Source organism: Vicugna pacos, chromosome 5 (genome assembly GCF_048564905.1).
Source record: "Vicugna pacos chromosome 5, VicPac4, whole genome shotgun sequence".
Classification (NCBI taxonomy): Eukaryota; Metazoa; Chordata; class Mammalia; order Artiodactyla; family Camelidae; genus Vicugna; species Vicugna pacos.
The window spans coordinates 21,429,753-21,455,869 of NC_132991.1; the positions used below are offsets into that span (position 1 = coordinate 21,429,753).

At 36.5% G+C, this 26,117-nt stretch overlaps 1 protein-coding gene and 2 long non-coding RNA genes across 4 annotated transcripts in view; 1 reads left to right on the forward strand and 2 right to left on the reverse strand.

Annotated features, from left to right (window-relative positions):
• Window positions 1-26,117, reverse strand: part of LOC140696350 (low-density lipoprotein receptor-related protein 1B-like) — a 664,806-nt gene that overhangs the window by 439,404 nt on the left and 199,285 nt on the right. The gene's annotated exons all lie outside the window — the stretch shown is intronic.
• Window positions 1-26,117, reverse strand: part of LOC140696352 (uncharacterized) — an 89,019-nt gene that overhangs the window by 57,732 nt on the left and 5,170 nt on the right. The window contains exon 1 of one of the 2 annotated variants that reach the window (XR_012072560.1): window positions 674-743. The exons of the other annotated variant lie outside the window; for it this stretch is intronic. This is a non-coding gene — a long non-coding RNA (uncharacterized lncRNA). Of the gene's footprint in view, window positions 1-673; window positions 744-26,117 lie in introns of those variants that run through there. 2 annotated transcript variants of the gene reach the window in all.
• On the forward strand, window positions 355-10,213 carry LOC140696351 (uncharacterized). Its single transcript, XR_012072558.1, has 3 exons — window positions 355-374; window positions 6,811-6,872; window positions 10,156-10,213. It is a non-coding gene; the product is annotated as an uncharacterized lncRNA (long non-coding RNA).

The window sequence follows — 26,117 nt, forward strand, 5'->3', positions numbered from 1 at the left end:
CCACTTCAGTATATCTAAGCATCTTGCAACATTCCCCTCCTTTCTAAAGATCCTCATGAACACTCTCTACATTTAGTTTAAAAAACTTGTTTAATTCTTTTATTTTATATCCAGTTTTGCTACCATTGGTCATGTAATGACTAATTTACAAATGGTAATGATTTGCATAATAGATACTAGTTTAGTAATTTTTTTGTTACAAAGGCAATTAACTTTACTCATAGTTTTACTTTCCTTTAATGAGCTCCATGTTTTTCTCCCTTTATGACTTCAAAATTTGGAGTGATGAAATAATTCAGTATCGCAGAAAGAAGAAAGTCAAGCGCCACCATTCACAAGACAACCAACCCAAACCGAACACTGAAGTCACTAAGGTACAGATTTTTGAGGAAAATTTATATTTGATATATAAATATATGCCAGTTTCTGTACTTCATAGTCTTTAAAGTTATTTGATCTTCACCTAATAATTATATTACTTTTAGCAGATACACCATAGTAATAATCAATTTATAGATCATAACTCATTTTATCTTCTTTAGATTTACATATAGAATTACATCTATTAGGTAGTTAGAAATGAGCACCAGACAAGGGGAGAGGAAGAGGGAGGCAGCAACCCAGAAGGTAAGCAATACACCCGTGCTCAGGATAAGGGGTTCCAAGGACTTACTTTCTCTAAATGAGGGCCAGCAAGGAAGTGGCCAGGATAGAACGCAGCAGCTGCACAGTAGAGAGAAGAACCCAGTTTAACTTGACCCAAAGGACATTATGATGTAATTAACACTGCAGTTTGAGCCCCCTCCCGTAGGTTCCTCTGTGCACATTGTGGGTAAGAGCGTGCGCAAAAGAGATGGACGTCCCTGAGCACAAAAAACTTGAGCCACCAATCAATCAATCAATCATGAAAACACCCCTAGAGCCGGGATAAAAGAACAGGAAAAACAAAGGGGCGGCACCATTTTTCCTCCCTTGGGTTGGCCCACCTCCAGTTTTCAGGGGTGTACTATATTTTACTACCTTTTTACTTCACTAATAAAATCTTCTATTTCTTATCATTCTTTCTCTCATTAAAAATTCATTTTTTTCAGGTAATGAAGGACTGAGGTAACTTTTCTCCCCTCCTCTTGGTAACAAATCTATTGATTAGATGTTTTCGATTTCCCTTACACACTGAAATTCCATGATTCTTAAAAAACTGAATATCTGGTTTATCCAAGCACCAAAGATTTCAATTTCATCACATTTTCAAGTTTTATCCCAAAATATAGATGCCAGCAGACATTCTTTTATCCACTGAAGTGAAACTAATTTACCCAGCTACATTTCAGCAAATAAAAGGCTGCATACAGTGTATGATCATCTAAATTAAACATACAGTCTACTTGTAAAAAAGCAGTTCAAGACAATAAACTGACCAGAAATTAAAGTACTATGAAAAAGTGTACATTTTACATAAATTAAATAATCCTTAAAACTTTAATATAGAAAAATATTAATCATACTTGGAGTGTGTACATACCACCATACAAACATGCATACTTCTATGCGTTGAAGTTAGTTAAGTTCCTTACAATTTTACAAACTTTAATTCATAGCAGTCAACTTTGCTCAAATTGAAAATTAAATTCCACTTGTCAGTTTCTTACTTGCTACAACAATCCTCATTTTTGCCACATAGGAATTGACAGATCTTCTTAAGAAAGCAGCTATCTTAGGTTTTTAAACCCACTAAGCTGAACTTGACTCATAGGCTGTTCTTGTGCCCTGACACGTGCAGAGCTAGGGTATCTCAAACAGTGGAGCAGGGGTTACATGTGTATGGTTAAAACAAGTTAGCCAACAAATTAAAATGCAATGTGTTTTTAAAACACATACATTTCAAAACTTAAGCATGATAGGTATACATTTTAATATTTTTAAGTAGCTTCCTGGCTATAGTACTAAATTGGCTGTCATTCTTTTAGACTTATATAACACTTAACTAAAAATCCACTTAATAACAGCACATTTGAGATCAAGATAGGCACTGATTTTCTATGATCAGTGTAACTGTTCTTAAATCTAAGTCCGTCAATATGTTCTTTCAAAGCTCACTTTCCAATGGCACTTGCAGATTTAGTGGTCCTTTAAGTATCTGGCACATTGGTTTCTACCTATCTTTCTTTTCAGCACTTTAGTGTTCAGGATGAATGTTCTAAATGTTTCATGACATCGTTTTGAAGGCTACAGATTATTTGTTCATTGGTGTTTGATTGCTCTAAGGGAGTTAATTTCATCTTCCATTAACACTCAGTTACAAATGGAATCTTTCACTCTCACATTATGTTTAGTCCTTTTGCTCATTTAAGCAAATGTATTTGTAACACAACATTTATACTCTAACCTTTCCCAATCAACCACAATTTTAAAAACACAAAACTTAACTGGTGCTTTAATGGAAAATCTCTAAAATCCTTCAACATCTATTATGCCACTCACACTTATGGCCAGCATATTGTGATCACCATTAACATAGAAAAAGCAATGTCTAGTTATTATCAATAATTGGCAAAAATCTTATTATGCCCTGTGCCAATCCTTTTATAAGAGATTACAATTTCCTTAATGGAGGAAGATAAATATTGTTGTAGGTCAAAAACAGTTCGATGTAAGCAAGTTCAAATATTTCAGCCTAAGACACACACATGCATTTTTATATATATATTTATATATATATATATATATATATATAAAATCTCCACATTTATACTGTACAACTATTATATTTACAAAATAAAATCACCCTGTTTATTTATTGAGTTAGAGACACATGCTCAGCAGTCTGTATATATCAGCTTTTATCATTCATCTCAATAAATATTCTGCTCCCCTTTTAGAGCTGAGGAAACAGATTGCGAATGCTATTACCATCTCAGGAAGAATTAGAGGGAAGACTCAAACTCAGACTGAGTGCAAACCCTTTGGCTTTCTACTTTACCATGCTTCTCTTTGTATCTGTTAGTCATTGAACAACCTCTCCTTTTTATGTTTTTTCATACTGCTCACCCCAAACTTCAGGGATCATTTCTAGAAACTAAGCAAAACTCTCTATTGCACATGCAATGGAAGAGTAACACTGTCTATTTTTTTGCCATTTTTTAAATAAGCTATACTTAGAAAAAAACAAATACAGTAGCTTCTCAAGGAAATGTTTACTTATCATTTCTGTGAGTCAATGTTTTAGTTTGCTAAAGAGAAAAATGTAACAAAGAAAGGAAAGAAATACATGATCACAAAACACTGGAGGAGCCCCCCCCATAGACATTTGTAGCATTAGGGTTGTGGATCTTGCTCACTGAAAGTTTGCATGCTGCTTGACTTGGGAAATTAATGTTGTCTGTGGAATGTTGACTTAATTGGGTTGAAGCTATTAATCCACTCTGTCACCTGCTAATGGTGCCAGAGGATTCCAGCATGTTTTTATCTATATCAACTTTTTTCTTCTTTTACCCCAGGCCATATTATGAAATGAGCAAAGTCAATGCTCTGGGCATTACAGTTCTCAGACAACTATCAAAGTAGTTTTAATTGCTAAGAAGAGTTTTGCTGACAATTTTCTAAATCATGTTTTTAATTTCAGCAAAACTAATGCTGAGATTAAACAGTAAGTTTTACTTGGCTAGCACTGCTAGATGACTGAATTGCCCAGATACATTAAACCTTTTACATAAAAAAACAAAGGAATTTCATTTAATTTAGATTTTCATTATATTTATATTAATAAAAACCATATACATATAAATGTATATATCTGTTGGTATCCTGTTGGAAAAGTGGAACCTGACAGAAATTCAAGCAGGTGTACTAGGGAACTGGTTATAAAGGTGTTCAAAAGGCTTTGAGAGTAAAATGAAATGGAGGGGAGCCAGAGTGGCAGCAGTAAAATGAGGACTGGTTATCTAAGGACCAGGAGTCTGCTACTGCTCCTGACCCAGAGCCAGTATTTGCTGCTAGAGTTGCAAGACCTCTGCCCTGGAGCAATTGGGGACACGGGGTGGTCTCTGAGCTGGCATCCAGGAGCCCACGGTCCCTCTGAGTGTGCACACACCACCTGGAAACTCCTTGAGGAAGACAACCACATCCCACTGCTCTTTACTTTCTGGTGCTGCACAAGGCTCCACCAGGAGCAAGGGGAAAAAAAAAAAAAGGATTTTCTTCTACCTTCCCTATTCTGACCTCTCAGCAGTGGCTCTAACTGGCAGTGCCTTTTGGGAAGCTAGGAAAAGTAGTCTGGGGAATGTAGTTGCCAACTTTTAAGGGAAACATGGAGCTGAGAGGCAATAGAAATGACTTAGTACAGTTCATTTTATTTTACCTTTTAATTCTATTTGATTTTTACCATTGATTCATTGAGATGGTATCAGCAAAGTGCCTTTGGCCATGTTTTGTCCAGCCTGTGGATACACAGAAATGTCAGTACCACAGGTGAAGGTCTTTCTGAAATCAATTTATACTTCTTTGCCTTCTGAAACAAAGGGGACTGAATATAATTTAACTTTTGCTCAGTGACTCAAGGTGAACTTCAGAATGCCAACACTTATACTGGGACCACTGCCTTCAATGAATTTTGAGATGCAGAATGATGCTTATTCCAATACAGATGAGACTCTGCACTGCTATAATTTTAAGATCTATTTTCTGTTTTTTTTTTTTTTTTTGGTCTGGCTAATAAGCAATCAACAATAGCTTAATGTAGTTATCAGTGTAGACCCATTTAGTAATATCCTTACTGCTCCTAATTTTTTTTACAATGCCTTGTTGTGTGTCAGGAACCAAGATAACCAACATTTTCTAAAATCAGATTTTATAAGGAGGAAATCTAAAGGCAACATTGAGTGGCTGCCTGTAAAGGTTTGGTCATGAGCAAAGTTCCTGAGTGTACCTGGTCAGAAGACCATTTTTGTCTACTTTATGTTTTCCTCTATTTTCTGGAGTTATGGTTGTTTACTAAGTGCCCTCCAGGTAGTTGAGATAATGTAATATTGGCTGACTAGCAACAACAGGCTAATTTTGTGAATGGCTTGAGATGTATTCTGGATGATTCATCTCATAATAAAAATCATTGCATAATTGAGAGAAATAAATCCTTTCTCTCTATGAACAAAATCACGGCCTCTTTTGCAAATTTGCAAGAATCTGTTGTGCTCTGTGGATTATAAAAAAGGATCTTAGGGAATCACACAAATATTGTCATGCCTTGTGTCTAGATCTCACATTAAATATAGGTATATACATATATACATGTATGCATACATGTATATAACATATATAAACACATGTATATACATATCATATGTTTTGTGTGTTGGAAGGGGAGTGGGGTGCATCAGAGACTGAACAGAGAAATACTGGGAAGGAAGTATTTTTAATGGCCATAAATCTAATGATATAATCGAGAAAACCTTGACATGTCCTTCTATTGCCCTACAGTAGGACACTATGACCTAGTACAATTAATTGTCCACATATAAAAGTAACATATCACTTTTATCTCTTGCTTCTGTAATTCTTTCAGCCTTACATTTTGGCTCTTCTTACATTTACTACCTTATTTCTAGCACTTAAAATAATTAGCCCGTGCATAGTGATTGAGACGAAGCTGACATCACAGTGGTACCTTTATCATGCTCTTACCTGCGAGTGGAATGACACCTGAAGGGCATTATGGTACACATCCCGCATGGAGGGACAGAGTCACATGGGCCAGAATAGCAGCTAATTAGTGACAGAGTTGGGACAAAACTCATATCTCTAGGAATTTTATGCTTGAAAACCTTGGGATTTTAAAACGGGGAGGAGCACAGGAAATAATTTCTATAATAATCATACTTAATTAGTTTTCTATTACTGCTGTGAAAAAAAAAACTGCCACAAATCTAGTGAAACAACACAAATATATTCCCTTATAACTAAAAGGTGGGTCAGAAGTCCGATATAAGTCTCATTTGGCCCAAATCAAGGAGTGTCTGCAGGGCTAGTTCCTCTGTAGGCTTTAGAGGAAAATCTGTTTCCTTGCCTCTTTCAACTTGCACAGGCTGCCCACTTCACCCTCCTGACCACTGTCCTCCCGCTGCCAAGCCATGAGCCAAAGCTGGTTGAGTCCTCCCTTAGCGTCACTCTGAGCTCCTTGTTAGTCTCATCTCTCCAACTCTGACTCTTGTCTCTGGTCTGTTTTTAAGGACCCTTGTGATTACATGGTGCCCACCTGGAAAATCCAGGGTACACTCCCTATGGTAAAGTTAGCGGACTGGCAAACTGAATTCCGTCTGCAGTCTTCATTCTCCTTTGCCTTTTAATTGACATATTCAGAGGGTTTTGGGATTAGATGGTGGACGTTTTGGGGAGGCCATTATTCTACCTACCAGAGTCAGTAAAGGTAATAACCTAACACATGTAAATCCTCCCATAGCTTTGTTTGCTTGCCATAGAAATCCTATCAGGAAGAAAGGATTAGCGTCACTTTGTAGCAGAGAAGATAACATCCTATGGGCTTTGAGTGTTATTGGTGGAAATTTTTAGAAATTTTAAATATAAAGCCTTGGAATTATTAACATCTTTATTCTGTAGAAGATGATTAAGTGAAATTAAAAAGAAACACTACTATTTTCTTTGGGGGATCCATAACAAATGCTTAAAGCGAGGGTTTAAACAGCCTCAGTCTTTTGGAAAAGAGGAGAGAAAAAGGATGCTAACAATCTTAGATCCAGTAAGACGTTACAAATGAATATTACTTTAAAATAGCTTTATTTCCAATCTCTAAACTCTAAGATCTAAAAGTGGACGCCTGATGCAGTCATGAAAGAATGAATCGACACCAGCACTTACTTGTGGTGAGTTCATGTAATAATTTCATCCATAAATTGTCTTCCCAGACCTCCCCTAACATCACTGAACCTCTCCAAGTCTGTGTTCATATCAATAAAAAAAGTTTATATATATATATATCAATATCACAAAGTTAATACATGGAAGAAGAGAATTAAAACAGGGTCTGTATACCAAACCAGCTCTATGGTTTATTGCACTTACTTTTCACCAGGGACAGTTTCAAACTTCACATGAATTCATTTAACCATCTGAACACCACTTTATAGGAATTCTATTATTCCCATTTTACATTAAAGACGTTGAAGTATATAAAGGTTAAGCAACTAGCCCAAAGTGACCCAGATATTAAGTGAGAACATCAGAACTGGAGCTAAATTTGGTGTAGCTCCAAAGGCCACACTTTGAACTCTATCTCCTGTCTCTGGCAGATGCACCGGCCTAAACACAGCTCCGTATCCTCATTGCGCATTAGGGCTGTTGCCTGCTTGTTAGCAATTCTGTTCTTCAATTTAAAAGAAAAATACAAAGTAATAAATATTTACTGAGCATCAGAGTGTCAAATAGAGAGTTCAGCGAAGTGTAGGGAGAAGGCCAGCATACTGCTTTGCTTCACAGTCCCTGCTTAGCAATTATTTGTTAATTGATTAGTGAGCATGCTACTCAATGGGCTGACTGCAAAAATACCCTTGCAAATTCAAAGAAGAGTAAGGATATACTGCCATGCACATTAACAAAGACAAAAATGGTGAAATACGGTCAGATTTTTCTTCCCCTTGAATTACAGCAAAGTCTATTGACCCATTTGCAGCTTTTCACCAGTATAGATATATTAAACCTTGACTCTTCAAGAAATACTTCTAAAATATACATTGGCTTCATGTACTATTGACACATCCATGAACATGTTATGCTACCATTTAAATCTTATACCAACTTTGGATGAAAAGGATATAAATACATTACAAACAAACTCTCAAATTAGGAGTGTAAGCCCAATTTTATCAGGTTCTGACAGTTTAATGTGCTGAAAATAGTGGGGTACATTTTCAAAGCAGCCTGCTCTAATTTACCCATGCCGTTTCATGTTTATTTTAATGGTAGCTGCACGGTGAAATCACCACAAAACACTAAACACTTACCCAACTGGCTCTACCAAAGGAAAGGGAACATTAAATGAACTAAAAAAGGAAAATAATTACTTAACCTTAGCCAAAAGGATGTTCTCCAGTTTCTCTTAATTTCTACGTTCTAATGCTTTAGTAAAATATCACAAACAGGAAGCAATGTAAAAAGATTTTTTAAAAAATTATTTATATTGTATGTGTCATGATTTAAAAAGCAGTGTATTTTAGGACATTAAGCAACCAGTACTGATTTATCAACCTATCAATATTCCTTCTTTAACAGTCAAGAATTCTCATTAGTCATAACCATATTCATCTCATTATTCAAAAATTCAATGGCACACAATTGGGAGAGTTTCACCTCATCAGATGGCCTCTTTTTTCAAAACTATTAACATCGTATCACAGACAAAATATGTTAATCTCACATTGGGTTTTAAAAATGGGTAGGACCACATCTCTAAATTAATGATTCATAAAATCATTTGCAGCTATTAGCCTATAAGGATAAGTACTGGTGGCTCTTTTATTTCACTGCTTAGTGTGATACCATCAATTTAAAGGGGATCTCATAGGGGATAATTTATATATATATCACATAATTCACTGAGACCTGTCAGGTTTTTAAAATCTGCATTGCCATGTACAATCACAAATGTCAAAATAGGAAATAACATTCAGGCAGGAATTCTCTGAAACCTCGTAACTCCTAAGCCCAATCAGGAGTCCTGTAAAAGCCAGGGTTTACAGGCTTAGCCAGAGTTCCGTTTTGCCACATAGCTTTCATCATTTAACTCTTTCAAAGGATGAGTGCGCATCACAATGCTCTGACCAAGTAGAAAGAAGAGGGAGATGCCGTGGGCAGTAGGGAACAGATGTTCCTGCAGCCACTCTTCGTCAGAAGGCAGTGCAGTCTCTCTGACTGACTTTCATCATGCCACTTGGAGAAATCAACATGCCTTTGTGCTTCCGTTGCGCTCTCTAATCAGGACGTGAGCGTGCTTACAGATTTTCATTCACAAGTCCTTACAACACCTTTCTTTTGAAAGTGAGTGACAAACAGCTTTCAGTTAGTCACAACTCAGGTATCAAAGGCTAGGATGCATATTTATGGCCATAAAAATACAAATAGGCTTAATCACTCTCTCTGTAGACACCTAATAGGTCATGTAAGGTCACCAGGCCTTGGACACCAGGAAACAGGCATCAATGTGATTCTTCAAACATGTATTGAGCACCATGTGCAATCCCTCTAAAAAGTGTTAGTAGGAATTGTTTAATATAAATGGATAATACTTGTCAATATACATTCTATACCTGTGCTTCTAGAAGCCAGACAGAACGGTATGAGGGTGCAGCGTAGACTCATGCAAAACTCATGTAACAGAGAAGAAAAATAACTGAAAATCATCATACAAGTGCAGCAGCATGGTATGTTGCCAAGAGAACCAGCTAACCAGTAACGAGCATAACTAGGAAGTCCCAGCTCTGTCTCTAAACAACAATATTAACTTGGGCAACGAGTTATTAATACTTTTCCGGGCCTCAGTTTGCTTATATTTTAAACACATCAGTATTACCAAATCTGAGATGCGATATAATGATTTGCTAGGTTATGGCCTTTGGCAAGTTTCTTAGCCCACCAAACCTTAGTTTTACACATGTGAGGAGAAAGGGGGATGGTAATAATTGTGTCTATATTATCAGATTACTGTGGGAACTGACTGAGTTATTTTATACAAAGAACCTAGTGCCTAGACATCTACCTGTAGCAATTATTTTTATCATTGTCATAGTTATCTGTGTGTTCTTAGAAACACTAATTTTGCTGAAGGTGTTTTGGCACATAAATAGCTAAAGTAAATAAATATATTTATTTATTTTTTCAGCTTATTGAGGTATAATTAATGAATAAAATTGTAGGATATTTAAAGTACTCATCATGACCATTTGATATACGTTTACATTGTAAAAGGATTTCTCACCATCTAGTTTCATAACCTCACATATGTATCTTTTTATTTTTTTGGTGGGGGGAACATTTAAGTTCCACTCTCAGAATAAATGTATTTCTAAAGCTAAATAAAATAAATATACATTCAAAAAAGTTTGGAGCATTGTCATGTTAAACTCATTTTTTTTCCTTCATAATATCCAACAGCTTGTAATAAACTAAAATGCACCGTACATTTCCAAGAGAAATGTAGCCACGAAGCATTGCCCTAGATTATTGGAGCACAGAATCCTTACCTCAGAGAACAACTGGTAAATAGAACCTTCTGCCAAAAACATTCTTAGAAATATTAAAAGAGATGATCTCTGAGCTAACTGGGGTTTATGATATTGAGACCGTGGGTGTGTTACATGAAACACCTTGCAGAACATCACTTCTTTTGCCTCATTCTAGAATGAACAGCAGTGAAACAGGAGGCGTGTACTTAGAGCATCTGGAAGGAAGACTCAGCCTCCAGCTCTAATTTTCTTGCTTCAGTTTCCTCAGCGGCATTTATGATTTGGAAGGGCAGGAATTTTCAGATTTGAATCTTCCTTTCCCAGAACGTAGATTTCCTTGATGAGGAATTGAGACTTAACCCCTCGGTCTTTTGAGTACTCAAGCTGAAGCCCAGAGGTGAATCTGTAGATCACCTTACCAAACAGTCTTTCAAGCCACAGTAACTCTATGATGTGTATTAGTAATCTGATCAATTATTGTGGTAATCAACAGTCTTTTTACCCCCTTGCCTTTAATTAAGTTTTTAAAACATAACCTAATGAAACAGATATTTAAAATTACTTAGAGTTGATTATTAATACTTTTAAGACAGAATCACAAGATTCACAAATTACTTGCTTAAGCTCTCTGCTACAGAAGAAACTCTACCAGTGCTTCAAACAGCAATTCTTTAAGTTGGTTCAACTTTTTTCCCCAAATGATAATTTGAATTTGTAGCTTTATATTAATTTAACAAAATAAGTAATTCAGTAGCTACTGCAACACAACCCCTTTTTGTAGATTTCATCCTGCTGTTCTCATTTCATTCTTTTATGGATACAATGAATTTTCTAACTCTGCCCAGGTGTAAGTGTTTATATGCCCAAGGCACTGTGGTCAGTGTGTAACTATCTTATGCGTAGGTATTGTTATCTATGTATTTAAAAATAAGGAAACTGAAGCTATTAAAAGCTTACCAAATTGACCAGATGTTACTCTGTTCTAGGCTATAGGTACTTAAATTCATTTAAATTTTTCCAATAATCCTATGTAGTAGATGTCACTGTTTTAGTCATTTATAGACAAGTGACTAAAGTAATAAAAGTTGCTTGCCCACGTTCAGTTAGCTATCAAGTGCTGGGGTGAGAAGCTGAACTCTGGCTATGTGATTCCAAAGGCCACACATTTACTTACCTACGTACACTGCATCTCTCTCCTTCCTTTTATCTCTAACCAATAATACCCCAATCCTATGGTAACCTAGCAATCATTCACTTGCAAAACATAATAATAAAATGGAAAGTTTCTAAGTGGTCACTTCATCAATTTTTTTTAAACTCTCTTCAGTCAGCATCTATATGTAGTTTCAACAGAGTCAAAATGAAGCAAAGGTCAAGCATCAAAATATTTATTATTAAACAACTAGCTACACTACTACTGTAATATGGGGGAAATCCTGCAGGAGAAGATAAGTTGGAGTGTGAGAAAATAATAGAATTGAGATTTTTAGAATAAAGTAATCTTATCCTTTTAACATTTGTATTTTCTTGGTTTTATAATCTTCATGATACATCACTATCGCCTGCACTTTTATTATCTAGAATTGCCTACACTGAGCTGCATGCTTTAATTATTACTACTCTAATCATGGGGTACACAATCAGAAATGTTTTGATACAGTTGAACTAGTCTACAAGGAATGATACTTTGATAATAAGGACCTTTCACTCTAATTAGAGAGAATATAAAAGGAAGAAAATAGCACATTTCAAGCATTCATTTAACATTTATTGAGAATCTACAATGCGTCCAGTACTGCATAGGGGTACATCAGGGAGAAAACAAAGTTTCGTTAAAGAGCTTTGATTCAGGGCAGATAGACCATGCAGAGTAAATATAATAAGAAATCAGCTACATAGCATGTGATGAATGAGTGCTACAGAAGAAAACATGAGAGAGGGGAAGGAGGGCTAGAAGCACGTTCCAGTCGTAAATACCAAAGAGTCACCCACTGTGTGACATGTGATGATTGTGAAGAGACAAACAAAATAGCTGTAAGAATTCCAAGGATAGAAAATCAATATCTGAGCAAGGAGTCATGCTAGGCAGAATTATGAGATGGCCCACAATGGTCCACACCCTTGTATAATCCCCTTCCCCTGCGTGTGAAGAGAACCTGTAATTTACTTCTAATCAATAGAATTTGGCAAAGATGGAAGGATATTGCACAAGTAATTAAAGCCTCTCGTCAGCTAACTTTAAATTAACATTAATCAAAAGGATATTATCCCAGGTGGGCTGCACCTAATTAGGTGAGCCATTTCATAGAGAGTCTTTGAATGAAAGATATGAAGCAGCAGAGACTAGCCCCACTGCTGATTCTGAAGAAACAAGGCTCCATGGATTCTCCAGCAACAAAGGAATTCTACCAACAACCCAAGGGAGCGTAGAACCAGAGGCCTCCCAATGAGAACACAGCCCGGCCAAGACCTTGACTGCAGCCTTGTGAAATACTGGGTAGGGTATCCGTTACTCCACGCCTGGAATCCCGATCCATAAACAAGTACGAGCTAGAAACGTGTGCTGTTTTTGACTGCAAAATGTGTCATAACTTATTACACAGCAATAAAAAAAATAATTCAAGAGCTATAAAGGGAGACAAGATTCTGGCTGGGCCATGGAGGAGTTTTGTGCTGATCAGAAAACAGCACTTCCTAGAAAGGAGGTGCAGTCTTGTGGGCTGAAGGCTTAGGGAGAGGACGGTGGTTTTCTGCCAAACAGGGTTTACTGTTCCCCTCTGAGGAGACACAGTCCTGTTCCAGGGAGCGTGACTTAGTGACGTCACTGCTGTTCATTTCTTCCGTGCGTTCTGCACAGTCGTAAGCAATCGCCCTGGGTAAGCTGCAATCAGAGTACGAAAGTCCTACTCAAGGGGAGGCAGATTAAAGCTGCCTTCATGGGTGTGGATGCAGTGACAACAAAAACCATACGTGGCAGAGCAGTGAGACTGATGCAGGTGTGACAGGAAAGTGAGGGGGGATCTGCAACAGAGCCCTGGTCAGAGACTCAGTCCAACGACAGCCAGCGTGGGCTGTCACAGTCCGCGCTCGGCTGGCCCTCGATGTTCCTTAAGCTCTCACTTGCAGATGAGAAGACAGAGGCTTAACGAGAATGAGCTGAGTGTTTATGAACCTGAGCTCTGGAGGTGGAACTGGCTGGCCCCAAACTGCTGCTCTGCCACAGTTTCTGTTGCCTTCACCTTTTAAAGCCTCTCTTTCCTATGCGGGCAAATCAAGCTGATAGCATAACAATCATCAGATTATTACAAAGGCCCCATGGATTAATGGACGCAAAATGATCAGTATATTTCTTTGGCGTGTAATAAGTGCTTATTTAATAATAGTTATTATTTCCCAAAGTCATGTGGTCTAGGTGTCAATAAGTTGACTCAGAATTTGTTTTTCATTCCTAAAAAGATATATATATATGTATGTATGTATGTATGTAAGTATGCATGTATGTATGTATATATTTATGTCCTTCAGAGAGGCTTGCAACAGGAAAGTTGGGAAGAAATTTACAGGAAACAAAAACCAAGACAAATGCCATGGAACTGGAAGAAATGCGATAAAACAGAAGCAAGTGACTGAAGTAGTATGGGAACTGAGAGAAAGGATTAATCAAAGACAGTCCTATGCCTTCAGTTCTAGATGGACCTAGGACATAAAATGGCCCTTGTTGTGAGAAATGTGACAAGGCAGAGCGGGTGAAGGGACGCGGGTATGGAGTGACTACCTTCTATTTACACGCCGTACGGTACTTAGCACAGACTACTAGCTTCAAGGGTTTACACTTCACCGTAGAAGGACATGATGCTGCAAGAGGAATCAGCACAATTTTGTTTTCAAATAATAGAGGAAGCTATAGAATACCTGCTCATGCAGAATTTGACTAGAACCAGTTTCGTAACATTCTGGGCATTCTCTGGGAGGAGAAAACTGGGTTACTCAATGGCAGACAGTTATCTCTGAAGCCCTAGGGACTGTGCTCTATTATCAATGGATACTTTCAAGTTATTCTATTTTTATTGGCAGTAGACATAATATATGAATGAGGCAGGTTTTCAAATGAAGTGCCTGCCTGATTTTACAGTATTTAATGCAGGCCCAGTTACTCTGAGAAAGAAGTCACTACTAATTACTTTATTCATGTGGCTCTGAATGAAAGAAAACTATGAATAAATGTGAATCCCAGCATTACTGATTAAGGTATAATGACTATGATGCTATAATTCATTTGTTTATAAAGGACTTTATTAAAAATAATTTATTAAACTTGCAAACCCATTTCAATATGTGAATCTAATCTTATTTTCATAGTTATCCACCTTTCTCAGTCTGCAGTTGGCATTTACTTGACAAAATATATCCTAAATTCAAGTTACTAAAGCAGAAAAAGACATAGATTTGGGAATAGCTGTCTCTCATTCTTTTTTTCCCTTTCTTTTTCTCCTCATAAAAACAATGACATGTTTATCGTATTTTAATAAATGAGAGTTTGCTCAAATAAGTGAATGGAAAAAAAAAACAGAACAAATGCCTAAATGGCAATGATGATACTACCTTCTGAAAGACAGGGAGAAAATTTCAATATAAAATTTGTATGTTGTATTTTTTCATTTCCCTTCTTCACTACCCTCCTTTCTAAATACTCCAATCAACTATCACAGAAAAAAAAAATGAATGAGGACATCAATCAAGAATCCCATAACAGTGTTAGGTAGTTAGATAAGTTGGGGCACTGGGCAGATAGGTGGAGGAGAGGGAGGATGGTTGGGAAGATGGCCTTGTGCCTGCCTCCAGCATGAAGGGGTTTTACTTTTTCTAAATAAATGCTAAGAAACTAGTTAGAACCCAACAGCCACAACTGCGAAGTAGTAAAAAGGACTTAACAGGACAAGACCCAGTGTTCACTGTATTATAATTAGCACTGCGGTGTGGGCCCCCTCCCATAGGTTCTTCTGTGTATATCATGGGTAAGAGCACGCACAAAGGAGATGGCCGTGCAGAATACTCAAGGGATGTGAACCGTCAATCAATCACAGGACCGCCCCTAAAAGCCAGGATACAAGGCTGGAGAAACAAAGAAGCGGCCTTTTTTTTTTTTCCTTTCTTGGGTTGGCCTGCCTTCAGTTCTTGAAAGTGTACTACACTGATTTTTGCTCTACTAATAACACCGTTTATTTTTATCATGTTTCAGTCTTCCATTTCAATTCTTTTTCTCAGATAGGACAAAGAAGTGAGGTTTTTTCTCCCCTCCCCAAGGTAACAACAAGGAAAAAAAATAATCGTATATTTAATCCTTGCATTTTATGAATTTCTGGTTGCATATAAAGCAAGACTACTGGCATTTTTGCTATGTCATTGCAATTCAATAAAGGTTTTCAATCAACATTAATTTTACACTAACTACAAATAGGTAATAGAAGGGTTAATCAAAACTTTCTGAAAAGCCACATCCATCCGTTCAATCTTTAAAAAAAATGTATCAAGCAGTTTGTCATACTTCTGGCAAGCTGACTAAAGATTGGCTTCTTGTATATTAGGCTGTTAGGAAGCTAATGGCATACTAAAAATCTTCTCTTCATGTACAGATTAATTGCATTCATACGCAATTTACATCATTATTACTTACTTTGCTTTCGATGCTTTTAAAAGTTTATATGGAGTTGAAGCACATTCTCCTTTGATGCATTCACAGCTTCGATTATCCATTCTGCAACTGGAATGACTAGAAGGCTGGAAAGGCTGTAGTCCCTGGCAGCCAACTGCCATCAATGTGCAGTAATTTAGCAGAAAGCTAAAATATTTAGTTAAATTATAGTTTCTACGATTGCTTGAAAGTTTTTTAAGGGGGTTAGTTTTTTGTTTTTTTTTTTAATTTCCTGTTTAAAAATGTAGGAAGACAGGACACTTTGCTGTCTACCCGTATGCTTTCCAAGGGAAACTACTGGTCTTCCTGTAGTGCTGACATTTTTTACTGGGTTTTAAAGTTGGCAACATGGGATTTTTCACCTAAATTTTTTTAAACTAAATTTTTAATGTGTTTTCTCTTCTCAATACAAATGAAGGAAGAAAATCATTACAGGGTGTAGTCAAAATTTGTTTTAAAAATATTTATAAAAAATGTGCAGAACTAGAATCTAACAAATTGAATTTTCTGATTTTTTTCAGTGATTAACTCATCCTTGTCCAAAAAGAAAAGGAAAAACTGGTCTAGACTACCTCTACAAAAACCACATTTGCCTCCAGATTTGATTTTCTGTCTCTAATAAAAATAGTGACATCTTAACTCAAGAAATCAAGCCCTAAATAGTTAATATCAGATCTTTTAAACTGAGATGATTTTAAATTTAGGAGAAAAGTTACGGAATTTTCTTTCCTTTGGGCTTTAAAACATCTAATTAGTTCTCTGTTCATTTTATAATTAGATGCAAAATGTAACTCCCTCTCGTAGAAAAGTTTCTTTTGCTAGGGATCGAATCACTAGCAATATAATTTTCAAGGATATTGTGCCTTTTGTTGAAATTTAGCGTTAGAGCTCTAGGTATGTCCAACTGATGATAAAATGACAAGGACCCTATGTTAATGAGCATCTACGTAGATACACTGATCTGGGTAGAAGAGTTTGCTTATCTAGCCATTAACTGCTTGCCAAGCAAAAGGAGGAATGGGGTCATTGAGCTACAAAATATAAACTGGTCCAAAGTGCACTTTACCAATCAACACCTAAAACCAGCCAGAAGACTAAAAGATACAATTTATTTTCTGTACCTCTGACAGCTGACAACTTAAATTTGGCATGCTTACTTTCTCTAAAGAAAGGGTCCTAGGTAGGGCCAGATCAAGATAAAATTGTCTTTAACTAACTTCATCCTGAAAGTTAATGTTGGCACTCTGCACTTCAATGAGCAGATGGTAGGATTCTGCTGTGAGTCAGAATAACGTAGTGGTTTCACTATCAAACAGACATGGTACGATTCCCCCCGGTGTCACTTACTGGCTCTGCAAACAGTTATTTAACCTCCTAAGCCTGATTTCCACTTCAACCTTACAGATTGCGATAACGATCCCTACATCAGTGGCTTGTGGGGAGAATTAAGCAAAATGCTATTTGTATAATCCAGCGTTGCCGACACCCTGGTGCAGTTTGCCCACAATTCACTAGACCATTTCCTTTACGGGCCAGTTGGCAAGATCATGGCTCTCTCCCATTCCTGCACCCCTACAAGAAATCCTAAAAGGGGACTAGGAGAGGAACTCCTCCATGACTAGGGTAACAGTTCTCGTTAGGTAATCCAAGTGTTGGCAGAGGACTTGGGTTCCTGTTTTACTACTGAACTAAGATTCTTTGTCTTCTACAGTTTGACCCACTGTGTTCCCTCACCAATTTCTATGGAAATGTAGTTCTATTCCTGGGCAGAGAGCTCGCAGGGGTGATAACCAGAAGTTGGAGAGGAGGGCCCTGGTCAACCAGTCTTTCAGCGTCTCCTCACAGCCTTGACCTCTTCCCAGTGGGTAGGATGGAGTATGAGAGTGGAGATTCAGACGCAGGCTCACACCGGATCCTCCACTGAGTTCTCTGTACATATAAGTCAAGGGGCAGAGTCTAGCCCAGTCTGCCTGATGTCATATTTAGACGCAGTGACATACTTTTTGGGGTTTTTTTGCATCATTTCAGAGGGCCTTGTCTCTCCCTGCCATCTGGTTTCCATTACATCTACCCCCAAAACTCCAGTTATTAAAAGTTTTGAATGGCTTTGAATGAATACTTGTTTGAAAGAATTAGAAATGTGCCTGGCTACCAGTTTTGGACCGAGTTATGTGACTCTGTCACTGTGAGGATTTATTTTCTCCTACGGTGCTGTGAAGAAGCCGAGGCAGCAAGGGAGCAGGGCGGAAGGGAAATCTATATCCTGGCTGACCTGAGTCTCAGTTTTCACCCAACAGAGAGAGTTTTACATACATCTTATATGTAAAGTTCCCAGGAAGCTGTAGGTTTCTAATATACTATTTCATGTATTTCCGTTTTCTGGTCCTCCGTGCACCAGTGGGCAGAACTCCACCTTCTAAACCGGTAACCTCTGCTTTGCTCTCCATCACAGGTTCGCTGCTCCAAACCCCACTACCTAGAACCCTGTTTAGGCTGCTGAAGGTCAGGTAAACAGCACACCGAAGCGTCAAGAGATGTTCAGCCAAGGAGTATGCCCAATTTAAAGAGCATTCCTAGTCACTAAATTATTTAATACCAAAGAATAGTAACTCAAACGGAGGTACTTCAGAAATCGTTGCAGGCTGCATGTTACTGTGGTTTGTTTGGAGAGGAACTTTCCCTCAGGATCTCTTATATTATGGCCCATGAGAAACTGTCTCTCCTACCTGGAAATAATGCCTCTGAATGAGAAAGTATCTCAATGGCAGACGCAGGGAAATAAGGACAAAGGAGACAATAAAGTCCAGATGGAGAGTAATGTTTGAGCCGATTACTGAGAGCTCTTTTTGTCAGATTTGTCAGCTTTTGTTTCCACATGCAACCAAGAAGCTGCCCCGGGTCCCTCTCTCTAACCTGCGCTGAAGTGGACATGCTACCATGAGTTGGCTCTTGTCCATCTCGGGAGCATCGTCTTGCGCGGGTCCTGCCTGCACACCCCTACCTCCTACATACAGATTCACGATTTCTCCACAAGGTTTGAGGCCTTCAGATTTTTGCATATTTGCACAGAACCCTCTCACTCAATTCTGTTTTTACTGTGAAACTTCACATCTGAAAAGACCAGACACAATGGAATCTGGAGGCATATGCAAGTATACCTAATATTGTCAAAGGCATCTTTGATCTGTAAAAACATTAAAATAGCATTATCTATGTTTTCAGACTTTATTTTATGACATACATAAGTATACACATATACACACAATACATATATGTGTATATACATGTATATTATATATGAATACACACATATATTGCTTATATACATGTACACTTATATATATATACTGGTATATATACATGTAATACAAATACATGTAACTGGATATATACATGTGTGTGTGGGTATACATGCATGTATGTGCTTATAGAGGTATGTGCATTACGTGACCATATATAGATGTATATAATGGCATATAAATAGAGGTGTGAATATAGATGTGTGTGTGTATACGTGCATGTACATATTTCTGTGTCTATTCATATAGATATGCAGATACAGCTATTGGTAAAATCTACGCTGTATAACATTTCCAAGGCTCTCGCACACGTGGTTTTTCAAATGGGGGCAGTTCTGCCTCCCAGTGGACATCCGGCAGTGTCAAGATAATTGTGTTTGTCACAACTGAGGAGGAGAGGTTGCTCCTGGCATCTTCTGGGTAGAGGTCAGGGAGGCTGCTGAATATGCTATTATGCACAGGACAGCCCCCACCAGTTTTCTAGCCATGATGGCAATCATATCAAGGTTGAGAAATCCTGCCTTACAGGTTTCTTTGCAAATAACAGCCACAACAGAATACTCTCCCGTGTCCCCAAGATTAGATTAACATGACTGCACACCCGGTTGTAGGTTGTGTTCTGTATACAACTGATAATCACTTTTATCAACTAACACAACTTTTCACAACTAGTACCCAGGAATGACAGCGGTTGATGATTTGTTATTAGGTACCAATTCTTATCAGGGATAGAAGGCTGCATGGTATTCCTTTATCCAAAGCTGAAGAGACCACCTCAGGGATAAACATTAATCATCAGGAAGATGCAATCATGCTGCTCTCTGCTTCATGCATTGTGCTATCTTAATTATGATTCCTTCCTTTTGACAGTAAGGTTAAAAATATTAAGCAAGTTCAACTGAGAACATATTTGTTCCTCCTCCTAGTGAGTCTTTAACAATTACTTGATTGAAGATCTGAGCTGTAGGTAGCTGTGATTTTGCAGGCTCGTTATATTATTTCTGGCTTAGTTAAGTGTTGACTCATTTTGTACTGTCTGAGAGCTGAAAAGAAATCGCTGGGGAAGGGCTAAAAATATCTTTGAGTTTCCCTTCTATTGCTTCCATTTTATTTCTCTGATGTCTGCTCCAAATCACATTCTATGCACATAAGGAACCTTGAAATCTTTCAAAAGGAAGGAAAGTCTTCCTCTCCTCCCCTGGTGCTCTCAGACTTCGTGTCATCTGTTAATATACATGAGTAGGTTTAATACTCAATCATTTCCCAAATCTAATTTGACTGCTGAATGGGGTTTAATTTACATGATGATACAATTCCTCACACCAGAAAGCACTGTAACCCTTTTTCTTCTGAGGTTAATGGTGATCTAGCTTAAAGCCTAAAAGATAATTACAAAGAATGTGCTTCAGGTGACAAAGTAGTTTTGACAATCCCAGACTATTGATAGCTTTTTAATTATACTTTTTTTTTCCACTATAGGAGACTGTATGCTTTCAGTTTAATAGTGTGAAGGCCTGCTGCTGTGTTTTTAAAATTTATTTCCATTATAATTGATATTTTTATCAATTGATGCTCCAGGCACCTAAACTTCACCCCATCACTCTACAACCCCTTAAATAAAATTAAATGAAATTCTGGGTCACTATTTTTTTTTTATCGGTCCATGAAATATAAAAGAGTTATCAACCAAGAAATATATAAATATTTATTCACTGTATTGTCTTCTCTCTCACTTGATATTTTGTGACATTTAACAATGTTTAATTTCAAGTATTTTATGTTTTATTTTTAGGTGAGAGTTTGTCACTGCAAAAGAGTATAATACAGGGAAAAAGTGAACAGTCTAGGATTTAGCAAATTTGTTAGAATTAATGGAAATAAAAAAAAGAGAAGGAAATGCATTTCATGCAGAATCACCTACCCTTCTGCATGTACCTACATATTTTGCTAAAATAAATGTGTTTTTATAAAATAACAGAAAACTATTTTAAAATGCCTATATATATGTCTTTATCTTCAAGGTTAAATAAATCAAATTTTTAAAATTATTCTTTTTCAAGTTAGATAAGCCTGATTATTTTGACATGATTTTAGCTCCAAAATTTTATTGAAGTGTAGTTGATTTACACTATTAGTTTCAGGTGTACAATATAGTGATTCAATATTTTTATAGATTATACTCCTTTTTAAAGTTATTACATTATTATTCATAATAACGGCTATATTTTTCTGTATTGTACAATATATCCTTGATGCTTATTTTATACACAGTTCTCTGTTCCAGCATCTTTAAATTGATATTATTCACCCAAACGCAAACATCCACATGAAAGTCGAAAATTTTAGTCACATATCCAGATGTTTGACTGTATTATATCAAATCAATTTTTACTTTGGATTCTCATTTTGTCAAGATTATTCATCTCATAAAATCTATTCTTAGCACTCAATTCTTCACTCAGAGTCAAATTATGATCTGATAGGTTTTTATATTCTTTGTGGTTTTTATAGAGAAATTGGATTGTAATCTATTCCATACCAGACTAAGAGAATGCCAATCACAGTATTTAGGACTTAAGGATATTTATAATTTACCTGTTTTGGCACTGTCATTTAACAGGAAACAAAATGACGCCCAAGACAGTAAGTGGCATGTCCAAGATCACACAAGTGTTTAGTAACGAAACGTAGTGAGTCACCTGGCTCAGTTAGCATTTCACCACACCACTCAGATTAATAAGATTATTATTTATTTACCTTTCATGTGTGGTCCATAACCTTTACAATCCACTTTTAGAAATTAAATTACCAAAATAGACAGAAGCTTCAGACGTCACGAAGTCAGGGTAAAAGCAGCAGAGTTTCTATGATACTGAATCTGAAATGCTTTCTGTAACACTCCACATGGTCCCTAACCTGTCAGGTCTTTAACATCTCTCAGCTTCAACCACTCATCAGGAAATGGAGCAAAGTTTGAGGAGGATTATATGATATGACAACCTCAATGTGGCTGGCACTTCTGTAGAGAGGCAGGGATTGAAAAAGGTGCAGAGGTTGGAAGACACTTAGAAGATTTAAACTGGAGGAAATGAAATAAATGCTGAATATGTATCTTTGTATTAGGTACCTACTATGTGGCAAATTCTGTGCAAGAGCTGAGGATGAGACTAAGGCTTTGGGTACTAAAATAACTTGTTCAGTTCATTGAACTTATGTGGTTGAAAACAGAATTCAAAATCATTATCATGTTTTGCTCAAATAAGATAAACCTGGTAGGAGACTGAAAAGAAAGGGGATGACAAAGACATGGTCTTGGGAGTCCTTAAAAGTAGCAACTGAAGATTTAAAAGCAAATTAAAAAAAAAAAAAAAGAGTTCTGAGATGAAGGTCAGTATAGGAAAATTATTGTAGAGTATGATATCTAATCTAAAAAAATATTCCTTTACTGATTACAGACGAAAATGTAACAGATTAGCTTAGAGTCAGGATGGTGAGGTAACTAATACACATTGATCAATACGAACTTTGCAGGCATTTAGCATACACAGATGAATAAAAAAATTATAGGAAATTTCTTAGATATGCAATATCATACCCCCAAAATAATTCACTTACCCTTAACACAATACAGAGATTGAAAATGAAGGAAAATACATCATTATGAGGATTTTTGAAGAAAGAAGACTTGGTGACTGGCTAGTAAGAAAAACAATCTCACAAATTATTTGTCAGGTATATGAGTTGTTAGAGGAATGTTAATTAAAATGGGGGAAAAAACCATGAGTAGGAGGGTCAGGATTGTTTATTAGGTCAGAGGAAATAGAAAAGAAGATGGAATATGTTTCTATTTTTGATAGCTCTAGTCTGGAATTCTAATTAGCATCTATTTTGTAGCATGTTTTAAAAAATGAACTCTCGAATCATGCATAGCAATGAGGAAAATTATGGTTGAAAATATGTTTTAGAGCCAATTTCAATTTGAAATAACTGAGGGAAGAAGTATGTCAAGTTAGAAGCTGTTGTCAGAAACTGTAAACGCCCAATTCTACCTGAAAAGAAAGAAGAGGAAACAAAGAAAGGAATTGTCACGAAGCGGTAAAATCAGGTTACAGCAGTGTGACAAAAACCTTTTAAAGAAGTGGATGGTTGGCTGTCAGATACTGGAAGCACATACAATACAACAAAAACAGACAGTTATTGGACCTGGCTACTGTGTGGTCGTGGTCACCACGGTGAGTCCTGGAGGGGGCTGAGGGCAGAGAGCAAGGATAGCAGAGAGGGCAGGCGGAGAGGAATCAGAACCGGCAAGAGGCGGACCAGCAGCCCCCAAGCCCACGTCAGAGCCTGAACTAATTTCAGGGAGACACTGTCACTGACCCATGGCGAAACTGGGTGGGAAAAAGCTAAAAGAAAATAAAAACAAATTAGAAGATTCTGTGAGTATTTACTTATTACTTTGAGAGTTTAAATATTTTTCTTAATAAAATTACAGTAATAAGACGTATGTTTGTTTTCTTACAGTAAAACAAAAATGTTAGCCCCCATTAACTGACTTCCTCAATATTCTTTTATAAATACTACTGGTCAACAGAATTCTAAAGTTATGTGGCCTCCAGGAGAATATTACCTTTAAGGAGGAGTAATCGTGGATATGATTACTCGTGCAAAGACAGTATCTAGATGAGGTAGCTGGGTTACTCTAAAGGTTTGTGAAGTGGGGAAAAAAGAAAAGAAAATTAATGAATATGGAAAATAGGAGTACTATTAGATATTTAACAGATATTTAAAGGAAGGGAAGAGAAGTGCTATAAAGACTAGCGATAGAAATACTGGCTTCAGAAAGATTGGCACTGAATTCTGTAAGGCAGGAATTTGATGAAATTGATGTCATAATTCAATGTATGTCTTTGTCTTTCCACAAGGTATTTTCCTTTTACTTAATATCCATGTAGAAACAGAACATGAATGGTGAATACTACTTAAACTGAGAAATAAACCTTTTTATTGTGAATACATTTGGGTAATGGATATATTATAATTTAAGATGTATTCAACAATACACCATTCTCTCCCGGTAATATCACACAGGTTGCATTCTACATTTATCTGATTTTAAATGGTGTAAATCATGGCTATGCTGGTCACTGTTCAATCTTTCAAGTTCTCACATCTTTTAACAGCCTGGTACGTGGTAGGTACTCAATAAATGTTATGCCGAATTATAGAAAAATATCTGTAAATTGCTCAGTGTAAAGCGACAATTCTTCTATTTGTGCTCATTTATTTCTTACATGACCTTGCCTTTTTTTTCTAGTGTTTTTATAATTATCTTATTTTATCTTCAAAAGGATGAACACATGATAGTAGGGTCTAGCATTTAAATGGTTTATCATCTGTAGTCTTAATAATTATGTGCTATACATATAAAATTTCTCCTGCCTTGGTGTGAAAAACGTCCTTTATGTGGCTAGAATGAGTTATCAACTAGCATTTATGTATTTTGCAACAAATTGTCACTTTCTCTGATTAAATATGCCTATAATAACATTATTGTGATCATTCTTCTTAAGTTACAGGTGATATTTAAATCATGATGTCTCCTTTTCCTGGAATGGCCATGCCATTTTCTAAATAAGTATCTCCCTTCAGGTAGAAATGAATAACCAAAAGTCAGCCACATTAGGATATAGACACTTAGACTCTAAACATTAAAGCTTATGATAGAAGTGTGAATTGCAGTCAATCTATTTGTAGTAATGCCCTTTACAGAATATAAAATTATTGAAAATAATAATAATAATTTATTGTAATAGAAATTTTCTGAGGTTCTTTTTTATAACTTTTCCTATATTGTATAGTTTTATCTTTAGTTTGATTCTCTAAGAAAAAAAATCCAACCCACATTCAATGAAGCTTTCTGGTTTTGCCTAATCTCATCTAATTTTAAATTGAAAAAAAAAATGCACCAATCCTCACACAAAATATTTCTCTTTTTTCAGCAGCAAAGTCTGCATGAATTAGACTTTGATCCATCTCGAAAATGTGCTCATGTTCAGAGATTAATTGAATACAGAATTGAATAATTGCTGAATTAGGATTTATATCTAATGAAATTCCAAGCCTGACACACTTTTTTTTTTCTCAGAAGCCAGATTTGGAGCTTTCACTATTAAGATAAATGCCGAAATTCTTCACTTCACATCACTTTCCAGATAGATATGTCTTATACGTGTATACTAATTGTCTGTAAAGATCTGGAATTTAATTAAAAGGCACAGTAAAATTCAAATTAAGTGATAGTTTTAGGTTACATATTCCTGGGAACATTACAGCCCTCATATGCTGGCTTTTCACTGTTTCATAGAAAAGCTTTATTAAAAAGACTTTAAAGTGAGATTAATTTAAGTTTAAATTGTCACATACAGAACTCTTCCAGTTAGCCTGAAGCAAAATTACATCTAATTCAAAGTTAGAATAAAAAAGAAATTTTAGCCCTCTCAAATCTTTTAACTGGTACTAACTCTTATTTCACTTTTAATTTCCACAATCCTCAGAGAAATTAACCATATTGTATAGACTATTGGTTAGTCTAAATTATTGCAGAGGGATGCAAATGTATGACTACGTGTGTGAGTATATGTGTTAACTCAATAGTTCAAGGGTAGAAGGAAAAATAAGGTAAATTTGCCAATTATAATACAAGATGCCCTTGGGGTGTACTTTGACTCCTCATTATCACTTCCAGCACACATCCAATCTGTTCAGAAGAATATATAGCCTTATATTCAATTTACGTCCAGAAAGTGACTTTTTTTTATCACCTCTGATGCTACTACTCAAGTCACCATTGTCAATTCCCTGCTTATTACAGTCAACTCCAACCAGACTGCCATTTTCACC